We start from the raw sequence: 19,849 nt of genomic DNA on the forward strand, positions 1-19,849 counted from the left end.
TATGTATATCTCACGATCTCAACCCCTTAATGTAGTGACAAGAAGCAAAAGGAATTTTGTTTTGGAGCTATGCTGCAATCTCCCAGCATGTGAAGAAAGCATCCTCAGCTGCCCAAAGGTTATGCATGGGCTTGGTTCTAGGCTGTGGAATTACTTTCTGGGGCTTGCTAGGGAAAAGGACAAAAGAGAAGAAGCAAATAGTCATGTGGCATTTCTGTGCTGGGACTTAGGCAAATTATGTAATCGTCCTTTGCATTAAAATCTGCTCCACTTCCATCTGATATTTTGCTGAGAGGACAAGTGAGATTCCAAAGCTCATTTTGCTGGAGTGCAAAATGCTAATCAGCTTCATGGCCAGCAGAGTGGCAGAGGGGGTGTGCCTCTCTGGAGAAGAGAGGAAGGTGAGGAGCCCAGACTGGGGAGGGACAGGAGTCGTCTAGCTGACTCAGTGAACTCTGTCAAACATGCCTCCCTCCTTGCTCCTTTCCCCTGTGACCTCTTCTCAGTGGGCAAGGGGAGGACTCTGAACTGTGTTCTCTTTTACCAAGAAAGACAGTGTGCAAAAGGGTCATTAACAATAGGATCAAGGGTTTGGCTATGAGATGGCATGTGGATGGCATGTGCGAGATACTGATTTGGGGAAATGTGTCCTTATCTCTATAGATGTGCCATTTCAAATTCCCGGTTAGTTTTGAAAAAGACCTTGGAGATTGTCTAATTCCCCCTTCCTCTCCTGCACAGTGGCTCTGAAACTGGTCTAGCAGATGCTTAGCAAATATTTGTTGAATGAAAGAATAAATAAATGAATGAATTTAGTTCAAGTGCTCAGTTTATAGGTGAGGGAATCAAGGCTCTGAGAAATCAAGAGATTGGTCAAGGTCATGCATCAAGCTAGTGGTAGCTTCAAGCCTCTGAGATCTAGTACTCTGACCACTTGGCTGAGAATTTTCTTTCTGTTCCATCTCGCTCCTAGGACAACTGTAGCCACCAGAAGGACGCTTCAATACTCTTGGAAGTTCTCTGGCTGAATGTTGCTATGATACAGTCTTGCAAAGAGCTGATTGCTCAGTCGCAAGGGCAAGTGCTATTTATGTTGGGTGAGTTAGAAGAATTGTTGCCTTGCAGATATCATTTGTTAACTGCCTCTTTAATATTTGTGAGGAGGATGCCTCCATAACATTTTCTGTGTGCACATATTAACTGGTAAATTTTACCTTTTATGGGCTGTGATATCCTTTTGCTATTTGACTTAGAAATCTTTCCCTTCCTTCCTCTCTACCTACATGAAGGAAAAAAAAGCCAGCAGAGGGGAATATTTAGAGGGTGACATTTCAACTTTGCCACTCATTATGACAATTGTGACTGCTTTGCTTTTAATGCTTCAACATTGCCACATGGCCTCCGTTTTTCAAGACTCAGTCAAATTTATTTTATTTTATTTATTTTTTGGCAGTTAAGGGGTCTGTCACAGCGTCAGTCATGACCCATAGAGGATAATCACTATCGAGCTTCCCGGCAATGCTGGTGCCCTGCCCCACATACTTCTTATTGCTTTGGTAAATGAAGTGTCTTCTGGGTCCTCCTATGGGACATCACTGGCTGTGAGTTTCCCAGCCTTGAGTGTATTAGTAATCTATTGCTGCATAACAACACCACAAACTGAATAGCTTAGGACAACCTACATTTATTATCTCAGAGTTTCCTAGGGGCAGGAGTCCGATTATGGCTTCACTGGGTCCTTGGTTCCAGGTTCCACAAGGCTGCAGGCAAGCTGTCGGCCTCTTCGAGGACATTTGGTAGTGGGCAGAATTCAAGTCTTGGCAGCTGTGGGACCGAGGTCCCTATTTTCTCGCTGGCGGTCATCTGGGCCTGCTTCCAATTCCTGGAGGTCTGCACTTCCTTGCTGCCTGGGCAGCTCCCTTTGTCAAACCAGCAGCGGCACCTCTCCCTTCGAGATGCTGAGACGATGTTATATGATCAGAATCTGTTATATGTTAGCAGAATCACTGGAGTGACTATCCCATCACCTCTGCCAGCCATATACTGTTGGCTAGAAGCAAGTTGCAGTTTCTGCTTGTACTTAGGGGAGGGGATTATACAAGGGTGTGCCTCACTGGGGTCACCTTAGGGTGTGCCACCGTAAGCAGTAGAACTGCTCGTCCCCCCCCCCCCCCCCACACACACACATGCCTGATTCTCTGAGCCTTTTATGCCTTCCTCTGCTCGCTGCTGCGGAGTTCTGGCATTTCTGCCCCACTACCTCACTTTCCCCAAGTTTACAAGAGCCATCCAAGATGCACCTCTGTGCCATCCCCTACCGCTCTTGTCAGGGTGTTAAACCATCTCGCCATGTCAATAAACTCTTCCTTATCCAGCTCTGTACCCCGTCCCCTTCGGACATATCCAGTGTTCCAATCCTCTGCCTACCTTCCTGGCTTGTGTTGGTGCGTTTTGGCTACTTCCGGCATCTTCTTTGGTGTGTGCGCCTCTTGTAGCAGGCTCAGCCCTTCCCTGGGCTGACAGTATGGTGGCTGGATGCCACTTATTGTTCTGGTGGCCAGCAGAGGAGGTGGGGTGAGATCGGGGAAGGCATGTGTTGTCTTGCAAGTGAAGGCCTCTGTATTCAAGCTGCCTTGTAGCAAGGGCTGGGGGTGTGTAATGAGGGATGGGCTACTTCTTCAGGCCCAGAGGCTTCAGGAGGATATGATGGTTCAGGGTTTCTGGGTGCACTGGTCCAGCTGTCACCACTCAAGTGTAGGGTCCCATTCCTTCCCAGTCAGAGCACAAACCTGGACACAGCAGCCTTGCTGCGGTTGGGATTCCAACCTTATAATTAAGTCCTGGGCCTGATGCTCAGTTTTTTTCTGCCCTCTGCAGAAAGAGGGCAGGAGATGAGATTCCTTTTACTTGATGCCAGGGAGGCACTATGACCCTCACTCCTTACCTTTTCATGATGATGAATCACCTCAGCCTTTCCTTGTCTCTCCCTAATGCATTTTTAGCAAGGAGCAGCAGCCATCTGAGTCCACTGTACTTAGGACAACTTTTCTGGCGCTGTGCAGGCTGAATGCTTTATATATTCACCAGCCAGCACATTCCCTTCTGGAGGGATCCCATCCAGTTTGGAGCAATTACATGTTTAACAGCTGCAATTCCAACATGCTGGGGCTCCCAGTACTCTCCATTGATGACTGCTGATGGGGTACTTTTTGTCAGCTAGCTAGAAGCGGGTCCAGCTCCCCAAATTTCATTTTAGAGTCAACTTCCTAGGACACCTCCTGACAATAAGTTTTAGTTCATGTTCCCCAGAAATAGACTCTGATGTGGAGATATGCATGCAGAAGTTTTATTGGAAAATGCATTTGGGAATAGCACCTGTAGAAAAGCTAGGGAGCAGAACTGGGCACAGGGAGAGTATCAGCTATGATGTAGTTGTACTAGAGTACCTCCTGATCATACAGCAAGCTCCGGAGCTGGGGTGGCATTTTATGATTGTCCTGCCTTGGAGAAAGGGAGTCAGGCCTTTGCGCCCTTGCATTGACCAGTCACAGGATATAGGCTGGCCCTGGGGAGTGGGTATAAGGGGGAAGGGTGAGGCAGGTCTTTTGACTAAGGACAATCTCTAGAGGGGGGTGCCTTTGTCAGCAGTCAGCATCCAACATTCCCAGCTGCTGGGGTAATGGGTCCTGAAGGGGTGATCTGGGCCATATGCCGTATTAACCACCATACCCGTGGTTCCCACTGAGGGTGATTTTGTCTCCTAGGAGACGTTTAGCATTGTCTGGAGACTTTTTGGTTATTACAACTAGAGGGGTGTTTGCTACCAGCATCTTGTGGGTAGAGACCAGGGATGCTGCTAAACATTCGATAGGGCTCAATTAAGACTGTCCCCCACCATAAAGAATGATGTGGCCCCAAACGTCGATAGTGCCAAAATTGAGAAACTCATGCTATGCCATGCTTCCTTGGATTCACTCTCAAATAAATTACTTGCACCAAAATCCTTGTTTGGGGTTTCTGTTTGGAGGACAATGGGGGGATATTAAAACTCGGGCAATGGAGGATATTAGAGCTCTAAGAGACAAAGTGATTTGAGGGGGTTGCACATCTTGGGCAGGGGAGGACAAAGATGGGAAATCCCAGACTTTCTGTGCCCTGAGCCCACATTCTTCTCTACGTACCATGCTACGTACCATGGAGCTGGTGGGAGGACCAGTCTGCAGGTCTTATAGCACGTGTAGGAGTTGGTGATGGGGGATTTCAGCATGTCCCTGGGCTTATCAGCAAATTCTGGTTCCTTGAGAAATTTGTTGGCTATTCAACAATCATAAAGCCTTTCTCAACTGGACTACAGAATGTGGACAATGATGTGAATGACTATTTCTCAATTCTCCCAAAGTTGGCACGTAGTTAGCACCATTATAGATGGAGAAGTTAATATAGAGAAATTAATTCACTGCTACAGTGGATGCCTTAGGACATTAAGCCTTAATTCTCTTACAGAAACCTGAAGGAAAATGGCTATGTGGTCAGAGATATTCTTCTCAAGTTACTGAGCTTCCATTTAGTAAGGTATTTGTTCCTCCAATCATTCTTCCTTTCACCTATTCATTATTTCATTTAACTAGTAGTTATACTCAGTGAGAGACAACCCTATCTCATGTCTTTTAAAAAATATATTAGAATAGAAAGACTTGAGCTATCATTGTCAGAGAGATTCTATAAATGGTAGAAATGAGAAATCCGGAGAGGCTGAGCAATTTGCCCAAAGGTTTTGGAACTAATTCAAGACATGATCATGGTTAGAACCAGGTTCCAGAAGGGGACAAGTATGCCGAGAGAAGATTGCGTGCAGTATGGTCTTTTACCATAAGGACAGAAATATGTGACTCACTTTAATTTGCACTTTATTAATATGTAGTCATATTAATTCTCTCAGCACACTGCCTGAAGGTACAAGGGTGTAGCCTTCCCCTCTGTGTGTAATTCTCTAGAAAGCTGTGTGCCACAGGGAGCTTTCTAACTAGTAGGTGTCATAGGCCTGGATTGATTTAATTTGAGCCAAGGAGCAATGTAAATCCCAGAAGTTCCTCTTCCAGCTAGAATTGAAAGTACTGGAATGTGAATGCTACCAAATCTCTGGGAAATGAAAGCTCTAGCTTGCCATTTAAGGGAACAATCTGTGAAACTACCTGCTTTCCCCAAACATTGAACCAAGCCAACATTAACTTTTGCCAACCTTAATTGTAAGCAGAGAAGCCACTGTCATGAGTCCATAAATTGAGATTCTCCTCAGGCTTGGAACTGTGCTTAGAAACCATGTTGCTTTCCTGCTCTGCCCCAGGCCTTGTACAAACTTCATTTTCTCATTCTTCTGGGACCGAGTGATGCTCCTTTGGTTGCCGGTACAGTGCTGGGGAGAAATCTGATTTTGTTTTTCCCGACACACACACTGAATTCACTCTGTTTAATTCTGATTTGAGTATTGCCAATTCTCAATCCTGTAATACTGTCAAGAGTATTAATACGATCATTGCCGTGAAGGTGGCCCTCCCTGGCATTTGGCCATATGCCTCACACCAGAGATTCACATGGGTCGCAGAGAAACTGTTCCCAATACCCAGTACCCAGTACAGGAACTTGGAGGAGTGTTTCTTGCTAAAGTAACCACTTAGGCTGGGTCAATCATTGACTGCAAATTCACTACCCATGCATTTAAACCTAAACTAATTAACCATGTGATTTTCTATTTCCATGTTTACATTTTTAAAAAGTTCTTATCTTCATGAGAACTCAAGTGTGCAGGTGAACCCTGCTAGTGTTTGCTTACCAGCAAAAGAGTTTATCGGCTCAGGAAAATGGGAGGGTCATGGATGAACCTGGCTTTCATAATAACTGGAATCAGGGACTAGAAAGTTTTCAGAATTTAGTCCACTCAATACCTATACATTAGGAGTAAAAGCTTCCCTAATATTGGTGCCTGCTTAACTATGGAGGTGGTATCACTAGGCTCATACTCTGGATTTTCCCTGTCCTTCAGTTTGCAAGGAGGGCACTTATTTCTGATCATAAATTCCGGGAGAACCAACTTGGTGTTGTTCTCAGTTCGGCCTTTCTATTTCTTTGGTTCTCACTGAAGATCGCCCTTCTCTGTCCCTCCATGTCCCTGGGGGCAGGCCTGTGGTCTTCTAATACTGTCCAGGACTGGGTGGAAAAGTCTGCCTACCTCTGAGTTTTCCTATTACCTATTTCCTATTTCTTATATATTCCCACATTCTCCAGTAGTTCCTGTTGTTAGTAATAAAGGTGATATTTCGGTCTCCCTAGGTCTGATGTCATCCAGCTCTCAAATCATTTGGAACCTTGGTGGGGAAAGAAGTCTCATTTACCCAGCCCTCTTCAATCCCATTGTTATTCGCTTAGCAGGAACCATTTATTGTGTGATCATTATGTATCAGGCACAGGCCCCATAGAGACAGAGAGAAAAAAGATGGTTCTCGCTCTTGGTGGACTGTCAGTCTAGAGAGAGCTCCTACTGGTGCATCTCCAAGGCCCTGCATGCTTGATAAATATTTGTGGAATGAAAGAAAGGGTGAAGATGCTGCATGTTAACGTGGTAAATGCACAGTGGAAGCAGTGTGTGTTACGGAGATCTGCCTCCAGGACCTGGCCACTCTTTCCTCCCTCCTGGGAGTGCTGGCTGCTGGTGGCTCTCAGCTGAGACTCTCTCCAAAAATTGCCTTCTGTGGAAGAAAGCAGCTTCACTCAAGATAATATTCTGTCTCCAAGGGCAGCCCATGACTGGGCAATACAAGCTACAAAGGCTTGGTCCCCACGTTTCAAACTGGGAGAGATCTGAATGGCCAGGTCAGCTTCTTCCTCTGCCCAGTCCTGACTCCTTTAGGTGTCGATGCTGGGAGCATACCCCAAAAAACTTCCTGCATGTCAATTTCCATCTCAAAATCTGTTTCCAGGAACCTGATCAATACACAAATGCAAACTGTTGTGGGATTACAGGGGAGGGGTTATTTGGTCAATGGTAGGCATTTGGAGAGGTAGAAATGGTACTGGGATTAGAGGAGAGGATGGAAAGCCTGGGCAAAGGATGAAGGAAGCTTGCTAGGAAAAGGAGGGAAGGATGTGCTTTGGGAGAAGAGGTGGCTGGAGCACAGGTGGGAGTGTGGAGCTCCTGAGACAGAGGGAGCTCATGCCTCTTGCTCAGAAGAGATGCTTCCCATGCTTATTGCTCTCAGGTTATACTGTCCTCTCCAAGGAAACAGCCCAGCCAGAGAGATGGAGGGACAGAGGCCTTCATGAGATATTGCAGAGGTAGTGGGGGTTACCCACAGCAAGGAGGGAAGAGAAAATGTGCAGTCAGAGGTCTGAGGACACTGAAGAGGCCAGTGTAGCATGTGAGTGGGGATTCCTGGGTGCAGAAGACCAGAAGGTGCCAGAGTGTTGGGACTGACTCTCTGGAGATATGCCTACATCTGACTGACTCGGGAAGGGTTTGTTTTAGCTCCCAGAGTTCCCTGATGTCATGGCTGGGTATGCACAGGCTGCAGGGGGTGGAGAGAGGAGCAGGATGCCTGCTGTGGTCAAGCATGACTGGCCAAGATGAGCATCTGCTCCTTCTCTGGCAGGTGCCAGGGCAGAGGGATGAGGCCAGTGAGGAGCAAGCTGCTCAGAGGGCAAGGGAGACAGGGAAGAGTGAAAGCTGAAGAGGTGGCCCGAGGAAAGGATCAGGCAGAAGCAAAAGCCTCTGACTTTATTTTCTTGGTTATTGATGTAAAAAATCATTCCCCCCCCCACCCCCTGGAGCTGCAAAAATGAAAAGCAAGTAGCTTTAGCTTTTCTAAATGGTGAAAGGTTTTGATCATGCTTATTGCTTCTACCTAATATAAGATTTGTGAAATTAGAATCCGATCCAAATAACACTGCATATCTAATATATGCCAGGAGCTATGCTAAGCAGCCTGGCTTCATTTGCTAGTGATTATAATCAAAGAAGCAGTTCCTAAAATAATTAAATTTAATGAGAGAAGGATAAACAGAAATGCCATTCAGTTACCATTCTGTTGGTTGCTCTTACCTTGCTGTGGAAGTTAGCTAGGTTGGTTCTATAGCAGTGAGTACCTATTCATTTCATAAATTTATGAAACAAAATGTTATTGATGTCTTGGTGACAGATGCATGTCAGGTGCTAGAAATATACATGCCCAGTATAATAGAAATCAAGGAGACAAGGCTTTTAACACCCAAGAACAAAATAATTTGGTTTTGGATATTAATTCCTTTGGATTTGAACATTTTTAGAGTTAACTTTCAGGAGGACTTGATCTTTTTTAGGAGGATTTGATTTTTGAATGTGTATTTCTTCTCTAAGAATTTGATAATGGGATATCTCTGGGTTATAATCATTCATTATGTGAGTGTCTTCATGTGGTTCATTATTGGTGCATTATAAGGGTGTCATTTAATCTCATTGTTGAATCTTGGATATGCTGTGTTGGACAGCATGACTGCACATATTGTGATTTGGAAAATGGAACAGAGAGGGAATTTTTAGCCTTGGGTCTGGCGTTGATTGAATTTGGTTCTGTTCTGATACATTTCAGAGCCTTCTGGAAGCAACGTGTAAACCACTCATCTGTGGTCCCCAGGAGTGCCATTTGGTACTGAAGGTGCAGTCTCCTGTTATGGTGATCTCCTCCTGAGGGCCACCGCTACACTGTAGTTGACTATTGACTTAACAATGAAGCAGGCTGGGGGCACTTGGGTGGCCCAGTTGGTTAAGCATCCGACTTCAGCTCAGGTCATAATCTCACGGTCTGTGAGTTGGAGCCCGACATGGGGCTCTGTGCTGACAGGTCAGAGCCTGGAGCCTGTTTCGGATTCTGTGTCTCCCTCTCTCTCTCTCTGCCCCTCCCCCGCTCGTGCTCTGTCTCTCTTGCTCTCAAAAATAAATAAAACATAATTTTTTTTTCTAAACAATGAAGCAGGCTGAGTTGAGAGCAAAAAGCTAAAGAAAGGGGAGAACATTTCTTCCCCACTTCTGATGTTTCCTTCTGTGTTAAAAGAACTTCAATTGGATTTCTGCTCTCTGCTGCAGGGGAGGCAGGGTGATTTGTCTGACTGGGAGCTGTGGGAAGAATGAACTGGGCATGTCTGGGTCATATTTACCTTTCTTCCCCTTGGGAATGAGCTTCCCTCAGGCAGCAGGTATTCCTCTTAATTTTTCTGGGGGAAGGTTTGTCCTAACCACCCCAGCTGCTGCATTAGGATGGATACGTCCACTTGGTTCACTTGGTTCACTCACGTTTTTTTCTAACCCATTTCAGAAACTTCTGGAAGAGAAACCTAAACTGTCTACCACTGGTGGTGCCCACCACTGGTCTCAGGAGACCCCAAAGGAAGAGAGTACAGCCAGCAGATCCATTTGGCTCTCATAGGAAGCTTCATTTTCCCATCTTTTTAGTTATAGAGGGAGTATTCTGAACTCTCAGCTAGAACTCTTATTTTCCAATTTAGAATTCAAATGTGGAAACACGGAGTTATTTATTGCTCCCTCAAAATGTCAACAATGGTAGAGGAAATTTGTGGGTATATGGAACAAAAGTTCAGCCTCTTCATTTATATGCTATATTTAAGTGTAAGGTGCTATTAACAAAGTAGAGGCAAATGAAATCAACTTTACATCCTTCATGGTTCAGTCTGGTGTCATGTCCTAGTGTCCCTTGTAGTCCCCATTCCCTGGACTCAGTTTGAGGTTCTTCTCCTCTATATCACTTTGTGCCTGCCTTTCTCACACAGTACCCACCATTGCAAATTGAAAGGAGAGAGGGAGGGAAGGATGGGTAGAAAAAGCCAAAGACCATAGGATGGTTCTGAGAGAATTTTGGCCAGGCCAATGGAGGGATGCTGAGCCATAGTTGCTCATTAGAAGAACCCCACACTGCGTAGGAATGGGCTGGCTCTGGTACCCCAGTCATGCTTGGCCACTGGCTGGGAATACCCTTGAGTTTCACAGTATCCATGGAGGGAAACTATGTTCCTTGCAGTAGGTTCTCGTTCTCCCAAAGGAGATTGGAGAGCTGTATTGCCATGGACACTACACACTCTTTAAAGACAGGGACTGGTCTTGCTCTGTATCCTTGGAGCTTAGACAGTGGGTGGGTCTGGCACACAAGGCAATTGATAAATATTTGTTGAAACATTGTCAGGAATGGATTGTAGAGGGATTTGAGTTTGACAGGCTGTTTGAATTAATTTAGTAAGAAATTTAAAATTATTAAAGATTTTATAACAGAAGATCAGGGCTGTACTTAGAGAAGAATGTAGAGTGCACTAAAGCGAGACTCTTTCTTTTTTGTATGGAGATGTGTCTGTTGATAGGCAGAGAAAGGCAGTCACCCTCAGCAAAAGATTTTGGAGGTGATGTTTTTGGGACTTGGAAAATTATTTGGACTCGGGTTATAGAAAACAAGAAATTAAAGATGAAAATGAGTTTTCCAATTTCAGAGACTGGATGTATGGGAACAGAGGAGGAAGAGGAGCTAGAATCTCAGGGCTAAATGCTGAACTTGATGTTAGATTTGCTGAGCTAGAGATGCTCTTAAACATTCAGGTGGTAATGTCAAACTGGTAGTTAGGATCATCTGCCCGAATCTTGCCAAAGAGGTCCAGGTTAGAGACATATATTGAGAAAAAGAATCAATGAGATTAAGGTAAAAATAGAGAATGGAGTTCAAGGATAAATTTAAATGGACCTGTTGCACATTTTGCAGGCAGCTGCTACGCTATTTGTGCATCCTTTTGCAGGTCTGAATAAACCAGACAGAATGATACCATTCACTTCTATTCCTTTGATTCTTTGGTGGGAGAGAGGGATTCCTCTTGTCTTTTTTTATTCTAAGACCATGAGCTTTCCAAGACTGTATTTCTGCCTTTGATACTCGGAGAATAAGCAGAGTGATTTACACAAAGATTGTGAATTCCTATAGAGTAGAGATCTCACTTATCTCTGTCTAGAATGGTATCTGGAAAACAGGAGGTGTTCAGTTAAATTAATTAATTTAATTTGCATAATGTTTGATAGTTTAGTAAGTCATGGAAGATACATTTAACACTTGATTCTCATAAGAATGCTAAGAACTATTATTACCCCATTTATGAATTAGGACACCTTAGAGAAGGTAAGTAATTCACTTGAAATCATATTGTTATGGTAAGAGCCTGTATCAGTCAGAATAGGTTAAGTTATGCTTAGTAACAAATAATCCTAAAAATCTCAGTAGCTTAACAACATAAAAATTTATTTCTTACTTCTGTAAAATCCACTGTAGGTCTGGGAAACCTGCTGGAGAAGCTCTTCTCCATGTGATGGCTCGGAATTTCAGCCTTAATCAAATATACCAATATTGCTTTTGCAGTTGCTGCAGAAGAGAAAAGAAAACATACAGAATCATGCACCAGTTCTTCAAGGCTTTCATCAGGTAATGAATCATTTTGTTCCACCCACATTTAATTGGTCAAAGAAGTCACATGGCCTCGTCTAACTTCAAGGGAGAAGGCAAGGGCGATCTCCCCAATGTTCCGGGAAGGAGAAATGGAAACATAGGTGAGTAGCTCTATTTTCTACCACAAAAGCAGAATTAGGTCTTGACTTTAGATCCCTTCCTTCCTTCCTTCCTTCCTTCCTTCCTTCCTTCCTTCCTTCCTTCCTTCCTTCCTTCCTTCCTTCCATATTTATTTTTGAGAGAGAAAGAGCATGAGCGAGTGGGGAAGGGTCAGAGAGAGAAGGAGAGAGCATTCCAAGTAGGCTTCTTACTGTCAGTGCAAAGCTTGACACAGAGCTCAGTCTCATGAACTGTGAGATCATGACCTGAGCCAAGATCAAGAGTCAGATGCTTAACAGACTGAACCACCCAGGTGCCCCTTGAGTTTAGATTTCTGATTTCAATTGCAATTTCTGATTAAAACAGTCACATTTTACTCTTTGTTTCACATTTTTTTAAAAAAGAGTTCCACACCCAATGTGGGGCTGGAACTCATGTTCCCAAGATCAAGAGTCATCCGCTTCACTGAGCCAGCCAGATGCCTCTCTGTGACCCACATTTTAATTTTTACTAAGTATATACAGAAAGCTATCCACATTTATTCCAGTTTCTAATGTTCAACCTACCCTGAAAAACAATTATGCTCTCTATCCTTTTCTTCTGTTTTCTCTTGCCTATAGGCCTGACCTCTTAACATTGGGTCTTAGAGTATAAAGCCTCAAAGGGACTCAAGATATCAGAGAGAGACCAATTCCTTTCTTAAGGTTAGATATGGGGTTTAAATATGTGTAATGATATTTGAGTACTGGACCCAGAAATGCTAGATCTTGCCAATTCAATTAATCCTCTTCCCAGTGATGTTCTGAAGGTGAGAAATATCTAAATGATACGACCTTGTTATGACTTGGGACAGTGACTCCTGCAAAGCTCTGTTAGAGCTCACACATTAGGCTTAGGCTGTGGGGTTTCCCATCTCAAATCTATATCTTGGGATCTTACTTCACTATGTCCACTCTCATGGGGTCAGGAACCATGGTCAGCATGCTTATGTGAGGAGAGGAACAATATAACTGTGACTCATGACCAGGACAGACGGGGGTTGGGGGGGACTTTGGGATTAAGTGAGCTGGACAGACAGATAGATGCACAATGTATTCTCACAGAGGGAACTCCTCATCTACTAAGTGTGGCCCAGAAAAGTCTGAGAGCTTGACTCACCAGGTTACCACTCCTAGAGAAGTGTTGCTCAGGCTGCTGAGCATCTCCTCTGACCACTTGTATTTTACTTATAAGGAAATTGAGACCTCTAGACATTTAGGGTTCATGACTCCTAAGAAGTTGAGCTGCTTCAACTCCAGCCCAGGATGGCTTCCCCCTTGACTTACAACTTTGGAAGGACCCTGAAGCAAAATAAAGACTCCAGGGTCTATCAACGGGATGATAACAAGAGCAAGCACTACTGAGATTTTATCATGTGCCAGGCATAAGTGCTAAGGTTATTTTATTTAACCTCACACTATTATGGGATAGGAGCTTTGTATGTCCTTTCTTTCACAGATGAAGAATGTAAGGTCCATAGGGCAGGGATTTTTTTGGGGGGGATAATTTTTTTTTTGTCTGTATCCCTAGTGCCCAGATCAGTAGTAGGTATAGATTAGGTGCCCAGTATGTATTTGTTGAATAAACAAGCTCAAGATCACTGTGCTAAGTGAGTGAAGGAGCCAGCATAGGAGCTCAGGCAGTCTGATTTTGAGTCGCCTATTATAACGTGACCTTCTGTACATGTCTGCCATTATGGGTTATGGTGTAATAGTGTTTGCTGGTCATTGTCTTGCTGGTTATTGTTTTGTTGTCTCTTTCCCCCACATTATGAGTACCTCGAGAGAAAGGGATGATGCCCCATTCTTCCTGCACTTAACTCACCCTGCACTGCTGGGTAAACAGCAGGAGTAAGTTATGTGTTGATTGGTTGCTTGGCTAGCTTCACACCCCAGAGGGTGGTGGGAAAGGCAGCCATAAGTTTATGGCGGCTGGTTTTAACTTTCCCAGGCGGTTCCATCTCCCCACACACCTCCTTTAAGGAGACCCAGCCAGTGTTCCACTAGGGGGACCCAAAAGCAAAGGAAAAACCTCTCCTGCCCTCCAGAGATAATGCAACCCAGCCCACAGCCCTCACGAGGGGTCAGCACTGGCTCCGCCAACCTCAGGGCTCACATCCCTGTATAGCTCTGGTTCTGCTCTTGCCTTGCTTGATGCAGCTTTTAGAGTCAGGGCTTTGGGAGCAAATTCCACTCCTGTGGGGCCAGGACTGCTCAGTTCCTGGGACCCCGGCTGTTCCTGCGGTGCTGACATATGGGTTTGTCCTAGGAGTAGAGGAGAGGGGTTTTAAAGGGCTGGCCACCTGGTGATGAGGCTGCCCTGGTGTCACACGGGAAGCCCCGAAATGCAGATCTAGTAAATAAAGGATACTTCATCTTCTGCTCCCTTCTCTCCCTCTCTAAAATCAGGGGCCCCCAACCACTTTGATGGTTCAGTGTGAGGCCATTCAAAGCTCAGTGCTTCCTTTTCTACAGCAACAGGAACTGGAGACGTGGTTCTCACTAGGGCAGCCTGACTTGTTGAGACAGATAGAATGATCTATTTTGACAAGGCATCTTAGAGGGATGGATGTATTTGTGAAACGTTGGACAGTTTCATTTATTATTATTTCTCAACTCTGTGCTGTGGGACATTTTTTCTTTTTTTGAACAGCTTGCAAATATGCTACCAGCATTTGGGAAAATTCTCAGTTATATGTTTTCTGTAATAAAATCTGATTTTTTTCTATATTTCTTTTCTATGATCTCTAAATCGTTTGATTTACTTTTTATTGTAGAGGTTTTATTTCTTTTAAGATATGATCTTTTCCTTGAGGAAAGATCTACGGTGAAACATCTAGAGTATTCCAGAACTTAAAGAAGTTGTAGAAATACTGGCATAGACCCATAATGGCACAGGCATAGAAGGGGTTCCTGGACTCTGCACCGAAGATGGGGCACATGAAATGAAGGGGCACGAAAGCCAGGTGGGGCCAAATCATTTCACAGACCTTCAGCTCGAGAGGAATCTTTAGAGATTTTTCTCATTTAGAACTCTTATTTGACAGACGAGAGAACTGAGGTCCGGAGGGGCAAATGACTTGCCTTGTCACATAGCTGATTAATAACAAAGCCCCAAAGGCATCTGGTCATCACTTTTCAATATCCCACAGACTTCTGGTGTGAACTGAAGGTGAAAGTGTTTTTTTCCCCATGGCCGTTCATTTTATATTAGTCTGCCAAGGAAGTGTCTGGAATAAAAGAGGTAAAGCAGAGAGAGAAGAGACAGAGGGTTTTGACCATTGTGTGATAAAGATGTTCTGGTGACTCAGTGCCCTGTGGCCTGCAAATGATGCAAAGGGGAAAATGATGAGTAGGTCTGTCCAGGAGAACACAAGGCCCCCCAAAACAAAACAAAACAGAACAAACCACCCTCTGGAAGGTTGTGTCCAAGGACAGGAGGCACACTCAACAAACTTGGTTCAATAATCATGTAATGAAACTGTTTGGTACCAGACACTATGGAATGTTCTAGAAAACACCACCTAGCATTGTCTATCTCCTTTACATTCTCTAAGCACTTTCCCATATACACTCTCCTCATTTGACACTTTCTGTATCAGCCAGAGTTCCAGGTGATTCCGGTTCACCTGGGCATTGAGAGGACTTTTTTTAGAAAGGGGCAAGTGGGGTCCCACCATGACAGGACCCAGAGCGGCTCTGGGGTGAGACAATAGGGATGAAAGGTCTCTGCCTTTGTTCTGCCTTGTCTTGCACTCTTTCCAGTATGTTATTTTGCTTAGGCTCCCTGTTCCAGACTGCGGGTGTCTGATTGGCTGAGCCTGGAGCACATGGGCACTCCTTGACTGGGGGAATACTGAGGCATCTTGATGTACAGGTCCTTCAAGGCTATATCCAAAGCAAAATCTGAATGCTCTTGACAGAAGAAAGGAGAATAACTAACACATGTTCCCTGTAAATGAAATGATTATCTTCATGGCATAAATGAAACGGCTGAGGCCCAGAGAGGTGAAGTGACTCACCCAAGGTCACATAGCTATATAGAGCAGAGCAAAGTTACATCTCCAGAACCTGTTCTTTCTACAAAAGGGAGTGGGTGAAGTTTGTATTTAATGCAGTCCTTTCTCCTTTCTTACTGCTCATGTCACCCTGGTTCCTACCCCTCCTCCAAAGGTGTCTTATCACTCTCTCAGCTGCCATCTATGGACCATGAGGCTGATGCTTTTACTCCCCTCCACTCCTGGATCCCCAAATTTCCTGGTACCCATGTGATAAACGGAGGAATACTTCACACTGTGTGCTAATAATTGAAGAAATCACACCCAGGTGGGTCTTCTGACACTGTGAAAGCCCTCTCTCACTTCTTATTCCACTGCTGTGGATCTGGAGCTTATTGTTGTTGCGGGGGAGCTCAAGGAACTGAGGAAGTCACCTATGCAGGTTTCACTGAGATAAGGTCTGCCTACAGGTGGGGCCTGGCCACAGATTCATGGCCCCATCGCAATACCTTAAGTGAACCTTTAGGGACAATGGTTCAAAACTATATGGTTCTCTGTTGTCTACAGAAAAAAGCCCACGTTCCCTTGCTTAGCTGTATGATGTGCCACTCCTGGTGTCTGGGGTGCTGGTTACGGAAGGACTCTGAGTCTCTGGGAACAGTGGGAAAGAATGACATGTTCCACTAGTCTGCTGAGCGTGGAGAATGGAGAGGGGTGGCATGTATAAAGTCGGCTTGATGTTCATACTGAAGCCCTTAGTGTTCTTTCCTCAACCTACCATTCCCTTCCTCCTCAATACTTTCCCTACCCTTTGGTGCTGTAGTCTGAAGATGGAAATCAGCTGACCTGTTTCTTCAAATGAAATTGCATGTAGAAGCTCAATGTGTAAAATAAACGAAAGGCTGAGATGAAGCGGGAGGGGATTCAGAGACCACTGTGGCTCTGAGGGTGTGCTTGGAATCCCCGGGAACCATGCCTCTACCCACAATCCACTTTCTGCTCTTCCTGGGACATACTCCATCCTTGCCCCTCCCTGCTATCTCTCTCTCTGTTCCTTAACCTGGAATGACATCTTGCCAATTCTGTAAGATCTCAGAGGTCACCTCTGCCCTAAAACCTTCCCTAATGCTTCTAGCTGGATAGATTCTCTCTGAAAGCCAAAACATTGTTCTTGAACTTCTCTCATGGATTTTATAGTTGCTCATTTGAATACAGGTTCCCCTGATATGTTATAGGTGCCTCTGGGTAGTTCCCTGTGTGACGGGTAATCTGAGGTCTGTGCAATCAATTTTGGTAAAAAAAAATGCTAGCATTGTAATGCATGGATATTGTTTATTTTGTTTTAGAGCCTTTGCAAACTCTTTGTAATATTCTACCTCCTACATCCACCATCTATGCTTATTCTTTCCGGACATCTTTTTGTTTTTGTTTTTGTTTTGCTTTTGTAAAATTGGGGTAGTGGTGTTACTGGCTCCATGGAGTTCCTGTGATGAGTTAATTTAATTTATGCTAAGTGCTTATTACAGCACCTGGCACAGAGTATGTGCTTGGTGAATGTTAGTTATTACTATTATTGTAATTATTATTACCTCAACATCATTAGGATAACAACACTTCTCCACCTTGATATCATGCCCAGGTTCCTTCCCAAGGGGTGGCCTGCATTTGCTTGTCACCGAGGCGCAGGAAGAAGTGAACCTCTCGACTCTTGGCTGGGAGTCTGGGTGGATGAAGTGAGAATTAGTCATGGCCTCATTCACAATCTGAGAACATTCACACTTGTCACACCTGCTTGGAGAGGCTTGGATTCATCCAGCAAATTTTGCATTTTCAGCCCTGGTCTGTGTGCTGGGAACAGCTCAATTTTGACAGTCTTGCAAAGGCCTCTTCGAAGTGGCCCAGTGACTTCATTCAGGACCTGGCCCTGCTGAGAGCGGGGACTCTAGTGAAAGGCAGGAGAAAGCTGTGTCAGCCGCAGCCGTGTCTCCTCAGGAGACGTTCTCCCAGGGTGCCTGTCCTTGTCTGTTCCCAGAGTGTGCCTTTAAACCCAAGCTGCAAAAGAGTGTCCTTTTGCTAAAGAGACTAAGAATCTTTCAGGAACCTGCTCCCTGGAAGGGACATGTTGGGATGCCAGATCCTTGGCTAAAGTCATTAAGTGAATTTATACTTGATCTGCTGCAATGGAAGTGTCCATCTTTTTTTTTTTTTAATGTTTATTTATTTTTGAGAGAGAGAGCATGTGTGCATGAGCAAGGGGGGGAGGGGCAGAGAAAGAGGGAGACAGAGGATCCAAAGCAGGCTCCACACTGACAGCAGAGCGCCTGATGCAGGGCTTGAACCCATGAACTGTAAGATCGTGACCTGAGCTGAAGTTGGGCGCTTAACTGACTGAGCCACCCAGGCACCCCAGGAAGCGTCCATCCTGATGGGAGGGCTTTGGCCTTGGGTTTTGGAAGTACTTTGTTTCTCCTTTGTCCTACCTATTGGCCTTCACAACTGCTGGTCAGCCTGCATTTCCTGAATTTCCATGTTCTTTCTTACCTTTCTGTCTCTGCTAGAAAATGTGCCACCTCTTCTGCTGCCATACACCCTTAGGCTTCTTCCCCTCAGAAGTTTCTCTTGACCCCAAAGGCTTTTGGATATTCTTTTCCTTCGATATCACATACCTGTCTACATCATGATTCCTGTAACTCTGGGCATCACAGCCTGTTTCTTTACCTGTCTCTCCTGCTGTAAAGTGGGCTGCGTGCCCCGCTCCTGAACTGTGTTATTTGTTCATGGCTACAACTCTGGGGACTGACCAAAAAAAAAAAGAAAAAAAGAAAAGGGCACAAATGAATGAATGAAAACAATGAATAAATAAGTGGATGAGTACAAGAATCAAGCACAAATTATTATTTCTGTTGATCTGACCCAAGCATGAGAAGGTGAGGCATGACAGAGGAGAACATATCTTCAAATACTGTTCCAAAGTAGCACCCTTTCAGTGAAGAAATTGTGTGCCGCATCTCAATTTTTGGAACAGATAAAAGAAGAACTTTTCTGCCTGTAGGAGGAGTGAAACCCTATGGTCTCTTTCTTCTTCCTCCTTTGGGGGTGGGGCGTAGGCTCCTTGGGCAGAGTTTGAAAGCCATTGCCCCTACAAGGATGACGCTGTTTTGAAAAGAACTGAGCAGAGGGACCACAATCCACCCGGGGGCCTGATTTCCTTACTAGTTGTGGCTAATAGCACGTATTATGCACATAGGCTGGGCCAGTCCTATGCTAAGGGCTTTGCTTATATCAATTTTTCATCCACATAATAATCTTATGTGGTATTTTCTATGCTCACTTCTATTTTAGAGAGGAGAAAACTGAAGCATAGAGTTAAGTAACATGCCCAGGTCCCATGACGACTGAGCAGCTGAGTCAGGAATCAAACTCTGGATTATCGACAGAACCCTGAGCAGGCAGCCGTCTGCAGGAAAACAGCGGAAGTGCCCATAAGAACCTAAGCTGTTCACTGAGTGTGGTTGCAGCTGGGCACTGTGCTAAGCCGTTCACAAATATTAGCTCATTCGATCCTTACTGCACCCCTATGGCATGGAGGTGTCACTGCCATGTTATCACTGGCAGAGGAATCACCTCTATCTACCCTTCGCAGTGGGTTATCAATGTCACCTATTGCCAACAAGGGGGTCAAGTAAAAAACGATTAGCCCAACATTTGCATACATTTTGTAGCAAGATGACCTTTTTCTTTTTAAAGAGAAACACAGATTATTTGAAACCAATGATGCTAATTAGGGTTGGCTGCCTCAGCAGGATAAAATAAATCAACCAATCCACTTTTTGGAAGCAGAAGGTGGGAAAGAGGCTACTTCTGAGCTGACTGTGCACCAAGAGACAGATCCTTGTTTCATATAAATTGTCTATGAAAATTCCTCTAGATGAACGCAGGAGGGAAATCTGGCACAAGTCCTAGAGCAGGATAAAGATGTTTGAAAATCCTTTCAGAAATCATAACTTAGATGCTTCTCCCATCTGTCCCATTTCTGCCAAGAAATATGACCCTCTTTCTTATAGGATTTTCAAAGCACTAGAAGACTCCAGAATGGTATATAGAGTAAGAGGTATTACTGCTTCACGGTGGACAATCCAAAACCTCCTGGACCCTTTTCTGACTGCTGATAACCCTGTGGTAAGAAGTCTAATGA

General features: G+C 44.6%; 1 long non-coding RNA gene across 1 annotated transcript; it reads right to left on the minus strand.

The window, feature by feature from the left end:
- Positions 1-1,668: 1,668 nt before the first annotated feature.
- Positions 1,669-11,439, minus strand: LOC123586772. Its single transcript, XR_006706943.1, has 3 exons — positions 11,326-11,439; positions 5,240-5,413; positions 1,669-1,984 (listed from the first exon to the last, which is right to left on the minus strand). It is a non-coding gene; the product is annotated as an uncharacterized LOC123586772 (long non-coding RNA).
- Positions 11,440-19,849: the final 8,410 nt, after the last annotated feature.

Source organism: Leopardus geoffroyi, chromosome C3 (genome assembly GCF_018350155.1).
Source record: "Leopardus geoffroyi isolate Oge1 chromosome C3, O.geoffroyi_Oge1_pat1.0, whole genome shotgun sequence".
Taxonomy (NCBI): domain Eukaryota; kingdom Metazoa; phylum Chordata; class Mammalia; order Carnivora; family Felidae; genus Leopardus; species Leopardus geoffroyi.